Source organism: Sciurus carolinensis, chromosome 3, assembly GCF_902686445.1.
Source record: "Sciurus carolinensis chromosome 3, mSciCar1.2, whole genome shotgun sequence".
NCBI lineage: Eukaryota > Metazoa > Chordata > Mammalia > Rodentia > Sciuridae > Sciurus > Sciurus carolinensis.
Genome location: NC_062215.1, coordinates 125651778 through 125668535, shown reverse-complemented (window position 1 = coordinate 125668535; position 16758 = coordinate 125651778). Strand labels below are relative to the sequence as shown.

General features: G+C 38.5%; 1 long non-coding RNA gene across 1 annotated transcript; it reads right to left on the bottom strand.

Annotated features, from left to right (window-relative positions):
- Nucleotides 1-383: 383 nt before the first annotated feature.
- LOC124980270 (uncharacterized) lies at nt 384-16413 on the bottom strand. Its single transcript, XR_007107770.1, has 3 exons — nt 16277-16413; nt 15882-15980; nt 384-473 (listed from the first exon to the last, which is right to left on the bottom strand). It is a non-coding gene; the product is annotated as an uncharacterized LOC124980270 (long non-coding RNA).
- Between the last annotated feature and the right edge of the window lie 345 nt (nt 16414-16758).

Below are 16758 nucleotides of genomic sequence, written 5' to 3'. Positions count from 1 at the left end.
ACTTGTGCACAAATTAGATAGGAAGGAACTCTGTTCACTCTGAGAATTCATCTCGCGCTTCAGAGCAGCCCCCACCCCCCAGCGCCCACACAGCTGGGCAAGCCACTTTAACAAAGGGTCTTCCATATGCAAATAACTCACACCCAGCTGTGCGTTTGCATATGAGTCCTTGTTCACCTGCCCGTCCCTGCCTCACCAAATCCCTGTTGCTCTTCCTTTTATGTATCCCTCACCAGTCTCTTCCACCCTGACCAATAGCAACTGAAGTCCATTGGCCTGTGGAATGGCAGTTAGACCAAAAGGAGAGGGGACAGGCAGGGTGGTGGGATGAAGGGAGTGATGAGTTGGCTCACTTGCCACTGCTGCCTCTTGACATGTGTTATCTCGGCATTGCCCAGTGAGAAGATTACCAGTCTTTGGCTCGAGACACAGGAAGCCTTCCAGGGCACAATCTGCTACCTGGCACTGAGGACCTGCATAAATAAACAAACCAATCAGGGGATGCTGGCATTACCACAGGCACCTCGGCCCTTCCTTATGGTGACGGTGATGGGTGACAACAGCTCAGCCACAACAGAGGATGGAAAAATATTTAAGTCAGAAAAAGGTTGGATATAGACCCGTTTGCAGCAGATTCTTTACATGTTTTGCATTTGTGGCAATGACAAATGTAGCTAAATGCACCTGGTTGTAGCTGTCTGCTGTGATCTAAAGCCTGTTTGAATGAAAAGAATAACTCCCTCTGTTATTTATTGTCGGAAGCAGAGTTTACTTTGCTGTCTTTAACCTCAGCAGAAATCAGAAATGCCAGTTTAACAGCAAGCTGATGAGTTCTAGGGAAGAGCAAAGAGTCATTGGTTGGCGTCTTGTAAATCAGTAGGAGAAGTCTAGTGACCAAACAGATTCATATTTATTTTCCTGGAGTTTTCCCCCCTTCTTTGACTCTCAGGCAATCTTGTTCTATAAAAATGTTAATGCTGGTCTGAATATGAAGGGTAATTTTTTTCCCCCACAGCTCTGTCAAACACATCTTCCCAATAATTAAGTGTGCATCCTTGGGCCCTAAGAGCAGTCTTGTCGAACAAAGCAACCGCAAATCCAACTAACCTTTGAAGAATGAGGGTGTCAAAGTATAAGCAGATGTTTTAATTTGCACAATGCTGGGATTTTTTGGATGCCAAATGTTCCTAAAATAGTTATTGTAGCTCGACAGCAGGAGAAAGATACACTCAGAAATGACCTACAAGTCTGTCAGTTACAGAGCCATTGTCTCCTTCAGCAAAAGTGATATTGGACAAGCTATTAAGAAAGCTATACATTAATCAGCGTTTAATGAGAAAGTATCATAATTCTATGATTATAATATATAAAAGAAAGAGAGCACTGCAACATTTCCAAGTACACGCACACACACACACACAGAGAGTCTCTGTAAAGGCCCTTGCTATTTTAATGCAGGGTGAAATAAAAGGGCTCATGCCATCCCCTGTGAAGGTATCAAAGGTTTCTAAAATGACTTACGAGATGTGTACTATTAAAAAAAAGGAAGATACATACTTTAGCTATGAAATTATGGCATCGTGGTGTGTAGATTGTCGAACTTGCATTGCTTTGGGGAAACGTTAGCACACGTTTTTCACAAGTGGATGTATGCAGGGAAGATTTATATTAGACATAAGGAAAAATGTCTTGACTTTCAGAGGAGTTGTGAGAAGCCCAAATAGTTTACCCAAGAAAGCTGTGGAATTTACCTCCTGGAGATTTTTTGCAGCAGTCAGGAGACCCATATGTTCCGATTTATTTCAGAGTCCTTTGAAATGCATGGAATGGGCTCATCAAGAGTCTCCCAGTCCTTCTCTTCTGTCACCTATCTGGGAACAGGTTAGCTGTACAGCAGATGTCCACTAACCTAGCCCTTTGTCCAACCTTCCCCTAAATCCAGTTTCTCAAGTCTTAGCCTTTGCTTCCCAGAACCTCTTGATCTAAAATGTTAAGCCAAGCAGTCCCTGTGCACTGGTGCTAATGAATGGAAGGAGGAGTGTAAACTGGAGCAATCTTTATGGTGGACAATTTCTCAAAACCTACCAAAATTTTCATTCATGTACATATTCTGCAATCTTACAATTACATTCCCAGAGCTTTATCTTATAGATCTATTCACAAATTTCAAAAGTGACCCATGATTTAGTTTAGCAGCAAAGTTTGGGATAGCAAGTAACTGAAAACAACATAAATATCCATCAAAAGAAGATTGTTTAAATAAGCTATGGCACATCTGTGTTAACAGAAAGAAACAGTTCTACTCATCCCTATGAGTGGATATCTAAAATATGAATGAAAGAAAAGAGGTGCAGAATATCATGTATAATATGCTATTGATTTTAAAATAGGAATAGAAAAGAGACACACTTTGCAAGATAACACTTGAATTATTACACTATCTGAATTTTTATGGTATATGTAATTCCCATTAAAATCAAATAAATGAAAATTAAATAAACGACGAAGGGAAAATAAGAAAGCCCTTTTCGGGATCCAAATTCCCAAACTAAAGTAGAGGATTTATTTTTCCTAACTCTGGTTCTTCTTGGCTCTTTTCAGGAAGCTACTAACTAGTATAAGATGGCCATCAGGCAGATGACAGGACTTTTTGACTTGGGTTTTCTTATTCCCTTCCGGTAGTTGTAACTTCCAGAAAAGAGAGAAGAGGAAATAGGAAGTTGAGTCTGGTGGAAGAACACCAGAGAGCATTTCCTCATTTCACAATTGGTGAATTGAGCAGAATGGTCTGAGGTGGCATAGCAGATAACCTTCTGCCTGGGACCGTTGTAGAAGCAAGAGAGGCAATTGCCAAGAGATGACTAATTCCACAGAGGAAATGCAGGGTACCACTGGAACAAGGTGAGAATTCAGCCCATCCACAGCATTCCCCATATAAAAGTGCACCCCAAAAAGGCCTGGTACAAATACAATTCTAGGATGCTAATTCTGGGAAGTCTCTAGAACTCTGAAAATTATCGGGGAACACAGTAGTGGAATCTTTTCAAGAATCAAACATGTGTATTGAAACTGTTGTTGGAGACAGCAGTTTGAAGGGGCAGGTCATAGATATAGGTCAACATTGGGAAGATGAGAGACTAGGCAAAGTGCTGAACTTCTCTGAGATCCTGTTTCATTATAAGAGATAGTGACTTCACTGAATCATTGTAAGATGATTGTAAGGAATTGTAAGACCCATTGTAAGGGTTCATTTCTACAATTTGTTCAACTATAATTTGTTCTCCCACTGTGCCAAGCATATACATGACCAGGGCCAGCAGTATTCTCTACTAAACTATTTGCCACCTCAGTCACTTTGATTCTTCTCTAGAGGGCTCTTCACAGACTAAGAGGTGAACTTCTCCAGGCAATGGATGGTCATCCCACTGCTAATTAAAGGCAGGGAAACTAGAGGTACTCTCCCCTCACCTTAAAAATCAAGCCAGATACCACAAAATGCCAGGGTCACTGTGAAGACAACTGTTTTCCACTTTGGCTATTATATTCCTCCCGCTACCAAGAGCCTGCTTAAAAGAGGGGAGAGAGGGCTTCAGCTCGCGCTCCTGAGACTTTTATTTAAAGAATACCCCATCTTTACTCGCAGCTGAGAGGCTGAAGATTAAAAATTAGCCACTGTATAGTAGCTGAGCAGTAACAATTTTTCATAAAGGTTTTTAGTACACATTTGGGATTATAATTTCAATATTATGCAAATGCATTTTATGGATCTGTAATACAGAATGTGTACTGGCGTTAATGTGCATTAGCCAGCAAGCACAAAAAGGCTCCAAATGAGACATTTTGGTGTCTGCTTTCAACATGTATTATGAATAATAAGTAAAATGTTCTGGTTTAGAACAAATAATATAAAATCTGAATTCCTCTTGATGTACATCAGTGACACAGCCCTACGCGACTCCCACGGAATTCTTCCATTGGACATAATTAAAAACTGGCTCTTAACCAATATATTCCTGTTTATGAGTTCTCCTCTTAAATGGGATGTGAAAGTAAAATAAATATGTTTAATATGAAAAGAGGATAGTTTCCCTCTGTTGTTCAAAATCAGGCATTAACCAGATGAGTAAGTTAGAAAGGATGTGACCTGACGCTCAGAAGTCAACAGAGTGGCCCAGGTGCCTTCTCATTTTAGAGGTTATGAGTATAAAAAAAGTGAAGAAGTCATTAAACAGGTTACAGAACTTGTGGCATATTTTTTATTAGTAAAATTAACAAATAAATTGCTTTTAATACCAAATGCTTAATATAAAATAACTGTGTTATTCCAAAGATAATTCAATGATGTATGAATAGTCTTTTCTTAATAGTGTGCTACAAGCCTGAGACTCAGTCTGGGATCCCAGGTTGGAATCTGTTCCATGTATATTTTCTTTTAACTTTGTCAGTGTGTCTTTGTAATTGAAGATTAGAAAAATTGCTCGGAAGTTATTTTGAGATTTTTTTCCTAAATGCAAAGCCAAACAACTCATGACTCCTCTCTAATAGAGACTACAGATGTCTCTTTCTTTCTTTTCTTTCTTTCTTTCTTTCTTTCTTTCTTTCTTTCTTTCTTTCTTTCTTTCTAAGTGTTAATATTTTCATATTCAGGTTTTGCATTATAACACAGAAAGCAAGACCAATAGATGTCATATACTGAAGGCAGTATTGGTGATTTTAGGAGGAATACAAAATTTCTGTTTGATTTAATTAGGGCTGTCAGTTCTATTGATCTATTTTTTAAAAATGTGTTTCACAAGTGTCCCCTTCTTCGGCAGTGTGAGGGGGAAGACTAGATTGTACTCTCCCATGAGAATGGACTAGGCATTCAGTTGAGTAAGAAAAATGCAAAAACCTCTTCCAAACAGGTATCCTTAACTTAGTGTATCTTAAAATGCCATAGATTCTCAAAATGCTAATAGAAATACCCACACATTGAGTTTTCACTGTGTTGTCTTTTTTTTCTTTTTTTTTAACTTTTTAAATTATTATTTTTATTTTTAGTATTTTTTTTTTTTTAATTTTTAACAAACACAAAAGTTGTTCATATTGAGTGTCATGTGATGTTTAGATACATGTTCACATTGAGTAATATTCAAACAGGGTAAAACTATCCCTTCAAACACATATCATTTTTTTTTTCTTTTTTTTTTATTGTAAACAAATGGGATACATGTTTCTCTGTTTGTACATGGAGTAAAGGCATACTATTTGTGTAATCATAAATTTACATAAGGTAATGTTGCTTAATTCATTCTGTTATTTTTCCCTTCCCCCACCCCTCCCACCCTCTTTTCCCTCTATACAGTCCTTCCTCCATTCTTGCCCCCCTCCCTAACCCTAACTCTAACCCTAACACTAACCTCTCCCACCCCCCATTATGTGTCATCATCCACTTATCAAAGAGATCATTCATCCTTTAGTTTTTTGAGATTGGCTTATCTCACTTAGCATGATATTCTCCAATTTCATCCATTTGCCTGCAAATGCCATAATTTTATCATTCTTAATGGCTGAGTAATATTCCATTGTATATATATATATATACCACAGTTTCTTTATCCATTCATCAACTGAAGGGCATCTAGGTTGGTTCCACAGTCTGGCTATTGTGAATTGAGCAGCTATGAACATTGATGTGGCTGTATCTCTGTAGTATGCTGATTTTAAGTCCTTTGGGTATAGGCCAAGGAGTGGGATAGCTGGGTCAAATGGTGATTCCATTCCAAGTTTTCTGAGGAATCTCCACACTGCTTTCCAGAGTGGTTGCACTAATTTGCAGCCCCACCAGCAATGTATAATTGTACCTTTCTCCCCACACCCTCGCCAACACCTGTTGTTTGTATTCTTGATAATCGCCATTCTAATTGGGGTGAGATGGAATCTTAGGGTGGTTTTGATTTGCATTTCTCTTATTACTCACTGTGTTGTCTTAAATGCATTGTCTTAGGAAACAGTTGAAGAATCAGGAGTTTAAAAATAAGTAATTCGAACAAAATTACAGTTATATGTCTTTAATTTTGCAACTCAGATTCCTGACCCCATATTCCCCTGGGTTCACTATTTATATGGTGAACAATTGTCTTGGCTTCAATTATCTGGTAAGTCACAGGAATGGTGTGACCTGGACACTACAATTAATACTGAAGTCTAGTCCGTTGCACCCTACCTTGCTGCAGTTGGTTGATTACTGCTTTCCTTTTACCCTGACACTTCCATTGTGGAGGAAGGTCCATGGAAGGAAAGATGGATACAGCAAGAGGAACTCAATGAATATGTGCTGAATAAGTAAATTAGAATTTTTCAAGTTCTCCAATTCAAATTCAACAAAAGTCTTTGGCAACCTGCAGAATATAAGCTATGATTTCTGTCCTTGGGTTCTTAAAATTTCAAGAAGACCCAAACTAAAGCTTAGTCCTTCTAAATACTTACAATCAATATTGGAAGGAACTGAGTATATTGTATCCTAATTTGAAAACAAGCTACTTATCATATGTGGATAAGACTCCTACATGAAGGTGTCTTCCCAACAGGTGAAATATGATATGCTAAATAATAAAACCTGAAGCATAGTGGAGCAAGTCTGAGAGAGCAGGTGGTATGCATCTTGACTTACATCCCCAGTACTATTCGCTGTCTTTTCTGTGCACTGGGCCTTTCATATGATCTCACTTAATATTCACAGCAGCCCATGAGGTAAATATTGTCATCTTCATTTTAAAACTGAGGAAATTGAGTCTTAGGGAAAGTAAACTGTCTGAAGTTGCATAATTAATAAGTGATCGAGGATTTAATTCCAAATTCCAAAGTAAGCATATCAGTGAATGAGAAGATAATAGTTTTTAAAGAATGAATCTCAATTTTTTGAAACCCAGCAGTAAGTCTTGCCTTTCTTGTGACACTTGTCATGCTTTGCTTTGTTATTTCTAGATGTCTTGTGATCCCCTACTTAATTATAGCCTATCTTGTTTGAGGGAAGGGACCAGGTGCAAACATTCTTATGTTTTCACAGGACCATGTTCAGTGCCTGAGACAAAAAAGGTATTCAAGAAATATTTCACTTATTCTTCATATATTTACTCTATGGCCACACCCAGTTGAAAAAACAAGTCATGCCTTCCAGGAACTTCCAGCTCAGTGGAAGTTTGTGGTTAAAGAATCATTGCTCTTGCTGGGGTTGTGGCTCAGTGGTAGAGCTTGCCTGGCATGTGTGAGGCACTGGGTTTGATTTTCAATACTAGCTATAAATAAATAATTTTTTAAAAAATCATTGCTCTCAACTGGCTATGGCAATGCAGTGATAGAAACAGGGAACTCAAAGTGACTCTTGGAAAGGAGCAGTTTATTGGTTCACGGGTTCAACAAAGGCTTCCCAAGGTCAATGTCATCCAAACCCGTTCCTGAAGCACAAGCAAGAGCCAATGAAAGTGGAAAGGGCACCACAAAGAGAGAGGGAACAGAAATATGCAAAGACCTTGACCCTAGATATAAGTGCAAGACCTGCCTCGAGGATTACAAGTCATCTGGAGCACACTGTTCACCTGTAGAGTGAGCCTGGAGTTGGTGGACAAGGAGGGCAGGGGAAGAGGAGGACTAGCCAGCAAGTTGATGACAGGACAAGGGTGCAAAGTTCAGAAGTACTATGCGCACCATGCCAAAGTGCTTGTACTTTATCCTGATCATCCTGAGGCACTTTTGGCAAGAGAAGGAAGATAAGATATACATTTGAGAAAGATGATTAGCTAAATTGTGGAGACAGACTGGAAGGGGATACGACTGGTTGAGGGAGCAGGAAAGAAAAACAAGGAAGCAATTGCTAAAGCCAGTAAGAGGGAGGGTCCTGCCATCTGGAGAAGAGAAGGCCATTTTAAAATTTAATTTGGAGGGACACACAAATATTTTGTCATTTTGAGCTCCCCCACCAAATTGCTTTTTTTCTCAGCATTAATTTGTGGGATCCCCAGGGACTAGCATGCTGAAGGAATCATCACTTTGAATGTCCTTGTGTTTCAACATCCCAGTGTAGTTCTTAGAGATTTAATTAGAACTGTGTTAAGGCTCTTTTTATCTGAGCAATCTCTCCATGGGCAGAGGTATCAGAATAACAGGAATCGATATAAACAACTTAAGAGGAATACCTCAGAAAGGTATTTTTGCTGATGCACATTTTTTATTTTGAAAATTCACAAAGATCTCCGTTAGGAAATCATTCTTCCTTGGTGTCATGTTGCATGCTCAACAAATAGAAGGTAAATATGCTAAAATTGGTGCCTTTTCCACGATAACCACATAGCTATAAAGCTCTTTGTTTTCACCCAACTGCTGAAAACATTTGTGTAGGCAATTTCAGTAAACATTTGGAGAATTGGAAGTGCTCTTTCCTACACATATGGTTCTTTATGAAGAGGTAATTTTTATCTATGTTCTACTCAATTGAATATTTATAAGTCTGTTTGGCCTCAAAGGTACCTGATCTCCCCCTCAAAATACAATCGCCCTATAAAGCTAAAGTGAGATTTATTCAGTTACCCTTTAAGAACTTTGTGACTTATTTTCATTTTCTCCCTATCAATTTGTTCCCAATGCAATCTTAAATTTGTCTAATTTGCTGTGTTATTGCAATTAGTCAATTCTCCCTTAGTTACACAAATAATAGCCCTGTAAGTTTGAGGCTGTAAATCATTCATCCATTAAAAATGCCGTTTCCTTGTACCGCAAATTCGATTCATTTAGAAGAGAAAAACCATGGCATGGAACAGAATTATGCAATGTCATGGACACATTAACATTTGGATCAAAATTTTACATTGTGTCAGCCAGTAAACAGTATAAATGGTTCAGATTTGCAATAAATAATTGTCTATTAATACTCTGGCATGCTGTAGCAAATTACAGTCGCACTTCAGTAAGCACAGCTGTAGGTAGGCACCAGGGCGAGGGAAGCCAGTGGCACAATTGGTTTGAGTGGAAAGAGCCTACCGTGCTGGATGCAGGGCAGCGCTCTTCTCCAGCAATGGTGAGCACGACTGTGGACTAAATGCCTGCATTTATAAACACAGGAGGAAGACCCAGCGGGCTCTTACTGTAACTGGAACAGACACCATGATGCAGCCCTTTGCTATAAAACCTATGGAAAGCACAGATGCTGAATCCAATGAGGGCATCCTTCACTTTGGCTGAATGTGAAAGGGACAGTGGCATATGTTATTAACCAGAAAAACGCTCCTGATGATAGGAACCAGGGACTGGGAAATACGTTAGGGCCGGAGCATCCACATCAGATATTGGTTATGGAGCCACTAAAGGACCAGCAGGAAGTCAGTCTCCTCCCACCCCACCCCCCAGAGTCCTTCATATGTATAGGCATGATTTCAACTTTCTCTACCAGAATCTTCCTTCTCAACCAATGGAGGAATGTAAAATTAATACCATTTTCACTGTCTGATTGAAGTGTTTTAAATTCTGTTAGAATACAAGCAAGATGTCTGGGAGGGTTGAAAACTAGATATATTAATATTCATTAACATCTTGGCATGCAGCAGGTTATCAGCTAAGTCAAAATGAGGGTTCTCACTGTGATGAGCTAGAACACAGGACAGGTAACTTTAATATGGGTGAGGGGGAAATGGAGTGTTGCTGACAAGGAAACAAAAGGGCTCTGGTTACTATTACAAGTGGCAGGGGCACACAAAACAGGTTAGGGAAAGAATCTAATAGTGACCAACATTGCATAGTGTATCTGTGAAGGCAGCACTGCTATTCTCATTCCCATTGCCCAGATGAGAAAACTGAGGCCCAACAATGCTAGGAACCTACTCTTCAAGTTTACCCAGCCAGTGGGATAATTTTATTGAAGAATTGTGTATCCCTAAAAGCTAATTTATATGAGCTCAGGATTTAGCCCAAGACTGTCTAGGAAGAACGGAGCTTACTGATTAAAGCAACAATTAATTGATAGTGTGACCCTTGGCAAATACAAAGTTTTACGAAATTCTTTATAATAAAGACTCTAGACTCAATTTAAAATGTTAAATTTATCCTTCTAGTCTTACTACTATCCTATTATGTGTCGCTCAGCTCATAAAGAAACAAAAATTCTTGTATTGACCTCTAAATTTACAATTCACTTAATCTACATTTATATATTTAAAATACATAGAGCATTAAAGTGACTTTAAAAAGCATATTTTAACAAGAATATTTATATCTGAAAAAGCTTGATATCTAGAGAAATATGATTTTTTTCTTAAACTGGATAATATTTTTATCATCATAGTAAGAAAAATTAATTGAGCACCTATTAAGTATTAGGCATTGCCCTGGATTTTAGATGATTGCCTAATTTTTCTTTTCATGCATATTGAAAGCTAAGTTTAATTTGGAGCTATTTCCCAAGAAGGGACAGCAGCTGTGACTGATTTATTTGAATACTTTAGGACATTTATAAATAGTTTTTCTAATTCTCTAGAGAATGATTAAATCCTTGTGGTTGTATACATTCTCGAGCAGTGTTAGTTTTCCCTCATGCTTGGATGATTACTATGGGGGCTTATAACGTGTGTCTTTACCAACAATAACTACTTTTTCTTGCATAACACTAGGCAATCCTCATTAAAAAAGTAGTTTGTATGACATCCTTCTCCTACCCCAAACTGTCAGTGGCTCTTTAATTCCTTGAAAGTAAACTCTGCATTCAAGGTCTCTACCATCTGGGTACTGTCTGCCACTCAGCATGTGCTTCCCATGGATTCCCATGCAAGCCCTCTGCTCCTGGCACACTCTGTGGTCCGGGATGATGTACATTAGCCACCACACTTTGCTTCTCCCCTGCTAGTCCAGGGGCCTTCAGTGACTTTACACTCTCTCCAGCTCCCATGGTGCACTTCCGCATCTTCTCTGAAATCTCTTTTTGGTTGTCTCACATTCTTTTCTCTCCAAAATCCAAGATTTGATACTTACTACAGAATCATGAAAAGTTAGAACTGGCAGGGAAATGAGTGGGGCCATTTATCATTCTTTTATATAGCTTCTCTCAATCTTTATTTAGTAGGCTCATACTGGATTAGGGATGAGATGACCTGACTCTACCATACTTGTGACAGGTGACCTTGACCCAGTCACATGAGCTCTTTGACACTCAGTTACCACATCTTTGAAGTGGTAAAACCTGTCTTACCTCCTTTACAAGGTTATTCTGAAGATCAAAGGTGATAATGTAAGATGAAGTGATTCATAAATTCTAACTTGCTAAGTGATGCCGTTTATTAAAATGTCTCCATACAAAGCACAGTCTCTACCTGTGCCACAATTCAAAAGTGTATTTTTCTGTATTTAGGAAAAGTAGAGAGATTGTTCATTTGAGTCACTTCAGATCTCTTTGGGAACTGTGGAAAATTTTGCTACCTCTGCTACCTCTTTCTGCCACACTGAAACAAGCAAGGTTTTGAGGATTATCAGGGTACACAGTACTTGGAGGCCTGAACTAAATCATTAGCTATTTCATAGAAAGTGATCAATAAGTCTTTGAAGGGAAAATGAATGAATATTCACTTCTTATCTTTCAATAAGAATGCACAAACTCTGTATTCAAGGCCTCCTTGAATAACTTTTGGTTATTAATGTCTATACCGCCAAGAAAATTTGCTGATGCAATTTCAGCCACATTTCCAAATACAACTTTGTGCAATACTAATTGTTCCAAACATCTAAATACCAACATAGGTATAGAAGCCTGTTAATACTTTTCACATTCACTTGCTAAATGTATGATTTAGGCAGGTTTAAAAAGATGATCTCTCTGCTAAAGGCCCATTAACCTTCAAAACATCCTCAACTCTTGGTGTTAAAACAACAATGATGATTTGCTTCGTTTGTGCACTACACACCAACTAGATGAGCTAATTTCATATCTGCTATGAAATAATGTCTGTTATTACATGGTTAAGTACACATTAACTCCATTGGAAGCACTAGCAATTACACAGTATGTTATGTTAATGTACCTGTGTTACCTTCTGATTGCCATATCATTAATTCAAGTGACCTCTATAAATCTGTCTCTCACTATCATTTCCCTATTCTAGACCTCTCCATAACACTTTAGAGACTGTTAGGAAAACAATAAAACTACACAGTTAAAACTTGAAAAAAAGAGGCTCTGAAGTGTGATTCCACTGAATGTCTGTTGTTGGTTTTTATCACTTCTCCTTTGCTTGTCATACATAAATAGCTTTATAGCTATATTCCATTCCCTTCCCTCCAAAATTAGAACTATTTTTGCTCTGTGAAGAGTAGTAGCAAGGTTTGATATTTTTTACAAAAATTAGAAATCTGTCTGGTTCATAAACAGAATCATAGCTTAAAAGGGCCCAAGTTCACTCTGAATTATAACAATCAAGTTTTCACAACACTTAACACACCCAATCATGGAAAGTTCTAATTTGCTGATAAAGCTCGAGTTGGCTCCCAAGCCCTTTGCGTTTGTTTACACCAAGCCTGAGTTTTCCAGCCAATCTCCTCCTGACCTTCCCCACTCCTTCCAACCCCTCATTCAACCGCAGAGCTACTCCAGCCTAGGAGATGAAAACCCTATCCGCATTTTCATAGTTAATGACAGGGCTACAAAACAGAAAATAACAGCAGGAATCTGAAGCCAGTGCTTTTATTGGACTAACTAACGATATAAATAAAATGGTCCCTGACTGAGCTTCAGGGAATCACTGTCTCTTTATCAGGCCATAGAAAACAGATCCAGGAGGGCAATAAATACGGCACATAACAGAGTGGAATTAAATGATTAGGCCTGAATTAACACCCTGTTTCTGAGCCTCACTTAGTGTTCCATGGCCCCAATGAAACACTGCAATTCACGAACGCTCAAGGCCCATTTAATTTTTATTTCAAGCTAGTACAGAAGAAGGGATTACCTATAACTCCCCCATCCCATTGTATAACTTGAAGTAACAACACTGATCTTGTCTAGATAGCTGTTAGGAAAATAGACTGTGTTGCAGGAATCACAGAGTCTATTCAAAATCCTGCCTCTAAGAAGTTGTATTAATTAAAAGGAACCAAACGCCTATCTCTGCGAAAGTGACAAAACTGCTCTTATTTGGGAAAATAATGAATTAATTAAACTAATTGGATTGTTTCCCACATTATTACAAACAGAACTCAGTCACTATTAGCCCTGATATTTTACTTTTTGAACAGTTGCTTTAGCATGCGGAAGGTTCAAGCTGCGTTTAACTGCAAGCTGGAGTTTTAAGATCACCTTGGTAGATAATATATGAAGGCCCATTTTCCATCATGCCATAGGCCCCGTGATAAGGCAGGTGAGCTTAACTGAGTTGGAGGGAAGTTACTACTGTTCTGTACCCTTCCATTTATGAAAGGGCTCTAGAGCAAGAAATCCAAGGACGGCATTAGTGGAAGGTTCCACTGTTCCAGCAAAGTAGTTAGAACTTTCAGATGAAATATGCAGCCAGATGAAACTGGCTCATAAAATCTACTTGGTATATTTGCAGCTTGAAATGATGTATGAGATGGAGATATATTTATAAGGCAAGGTCCTTCAGAGTCAAGGGAGCTTACAGTTTTGAGCACCTAGCTAGATGCAGTGAGCTGTGCTGTTTTCTCAGAGTCCTCCTGATGTCCTATAAAGTAGGCATAATCATTCCCATTTATAAATAAGGAAACTGAGACTCAAATAGTGCAATCACTATCTGAGTTCACACAGGAAGTTGCAAAGCTGAGATTCGAATCCAGATCTAGATGATTCCAAAACTAGAACTTTCTATTCATACTATGGTATCACCTGCTTAAGACTCCTGGCCCCAATGGAACTCTGACCTAGAATAACCAAAAAATTAGCCATCCTGTAGAAGAGTGATGAGACTAATTCAGTGTAGTTCCAAAGGATGGGATTAAAAAAAAAAAAAAAAGGTTTTGACTCTGGAAAATCCTTTCTAAAGTCCCAGGAGACCCAGGCATGCAGTATGTTAAGGAACATTTCTCTGGAATGAAGGTGGATTTGCTAGCTTCAGAGTGTGAACCACAGCATGAACAAAATGCAGAATCTACCATTAACTGAGAGCATCACCACCCCTGACTAAAATAGACAGAAAGATGCTTCCATAGTCCTGAGAATGAAATTTGTTCACAATCAAGTTTTCCCTAATAGCTTAGGATAGCATGGAGTTGTGTATATGACAGGAAAGGACACCTATCAGGTTGAATCTTTCTCTCAGTACTTCCAGCAGTACTTACTTATGCTTAAGTCCCTTTAATGAAATACCCACATAACTTTTTCAAAATCAGCCTTCAGTTAAAAGACCTAGATGGTGAGGACTACATTGTGGAGAAATGGCACATTAATTAAATTTTTTTTAAGAATAGCACTTGCAAGTTTATTGGTGATAGATTCCATTAGCTTAAGAGTATTGAGCTGTGATTGTTGAATTATGATTGGACACTCAATTGGCAGGAAAGGAACTGATCTCATGTTCTGTGCAACATCTTTGTGCATTACTAGGGCCCAATAAATTAATTAAAATGTTTTTGACACTCAATTAACATTACATGGTAATAATTACATCTATTCTCTTACAAGTGATAAATTTCCTGAAGTTTATGTTTTGAGAAGGTCTTTGTTTACTAAAAGGGATATTAAAATGATTGAAGTGAGTTTCATTTGAATGATTAATGTTTTTGTTCCTTGGCCAGCAGTTCTTTAGCAAAGGCTCAGAGTGCAATGGTTGCTCTTGGTTATAGTTTGAACACTAACAAGTCCCCTAAGACCTTCTGGTCTGGACACACTTACAGGAGTCTGATCTTCTCTTGTCAGTAGTGAGTGAAGTAAAATTTTCATATGTCTGCTATAAGAGCCAGAGTATGTCTTTGAACTTGAGTCCTTGCCTACTTGACTCCTCAGCAAACTAAATCTTTAAGCAGTCTGTTTGGTAGATGGGACCAATTGGAACACTTTTCTCTACGCAGGTGCTCATTTCGACGGTTGTTCCTAGGCATAACTTCAGTTTTCAAAATCTACATAAAATGGTTAAAACACAAAATTATGGACTACAAGTCTTTTTACTTTCGACTGGCTGCAGAAGTAGCATGTGATATAATCCCAAAGAACATGGCCTTTAATGTGAAGTATGTGCGTTTTCCACTAAATGGCTAGCCATAGTAAAGAGACCTGACTAACTGCTTAACTTTACCTTAGTTTCCTCATCTAATGTGAGGATTACAATACCTTACTTATCGATAGGGAAATCAAATGGCATAAAGACATAAGTTGTGTTCTTAAAAAAAAAAAAGTGGCACATAAATATGGAGTATTACTATTAATCATCTCAATCAAGACTGGCCAGGATTTTAAGTTCTTATCCTTGCTAATTCACTTTTTATGATTCATTGATAAAACCTCTCCTTCCCCCAGGGTTATTTCAGACTTTGTAAACCTGGGCCTCCTTATAACAAGTGAGCACTGACCCTATGTACTTCAAACCCACAACACTGAGCTACAAAGTCACTTCTAGAACCACCTTGCCTGACTACCTCCATAGCTTTGACTCCCATCTTTTGGTCTAAACCCTTTCATTTGAGTTTGACAGCTTATTTTTCTTTTGACCTGGATTTTGCAGTGGTAAAATTGTCCAGAAAATTGTTTTGCCAGATCCTCCATGTTTCTGATTTAGCATTAGAGAAGCTACCCTCCCAGGCCAACATGCAAACTCCCTGCTCCCCAGGCAGGTCCCAGCTCCAAGTCCCTTTTTTTTTTACATGGGACTTGTTGTTCTTGTGATTTGAAAACATTCTGTTCACCTACAGTATTTACTTACCTGTTTCTCATCCATCTCCCTCTTCTGAGATGTCTGTTCCAGGAAAGAAGGGGCAGTGTTTGTCTTTTTCACTACACTCCCCTGGGCTCTCGTTACTTCCTAGAATATAGTAAGAAGCACAATAAATAATTGTTGAGTGACCAGATGAATTGCTACAAATAGAAAAGGTCACATTTGATATCACTAAAGCATTTAGCACTGAATACCATTTCTTCCCTTCCCTAACTGAAAACTTAACACTCTCCTAAGCTCTTGCAATAAAAATTTCACCAGCTAAGTCCTTAGAAATATTAATTCCTTCCTATCACCACTGTTGTCAGGGCCTGAGGTGAGGCCAAACATGGCTGGGGTTTTCAAAAAAATATATTTTTAATATAATTTTAAAATATACTCACTAGGGGAAGGCTCATAAAATTCAGCTCCAGCCACAATCTGGACTATGGGCTGCCAAGCGCTGCATAAATAAATCATCAAGTCATTTTGGCATCCTGTGGGCCAGAAGGAATATCTTCCTCAGTAGATTTAAAGAGACATGGTTCTGGAAGAAACAAGAGCAAGTGAGTGATTAAATATGTTCTCCCTTATTATTCTCCAGAGTTTGGATGGGTCCTTGAAGTAGTAACTGTACATTTTACCCAGGGCAAATTTTTTTTTCCCCCCTTTTAATTGGAATCCACTGTGGAGTTGAAAGAATCCATTCCAATATTCAAAACAAATGCCCCCTCCTACTTTGCAAATATTGATACACTTGAAAGAGTGATGAGAACAGCAGGATAGAAGGACAGTTTGCAACCACATATGTATGACAGAAATCCAGATGAGTCAGAGGCCATGCTCAGCAGGGCAAAGGGAGTCCCCCAGGACAGTGGAGGGTGGC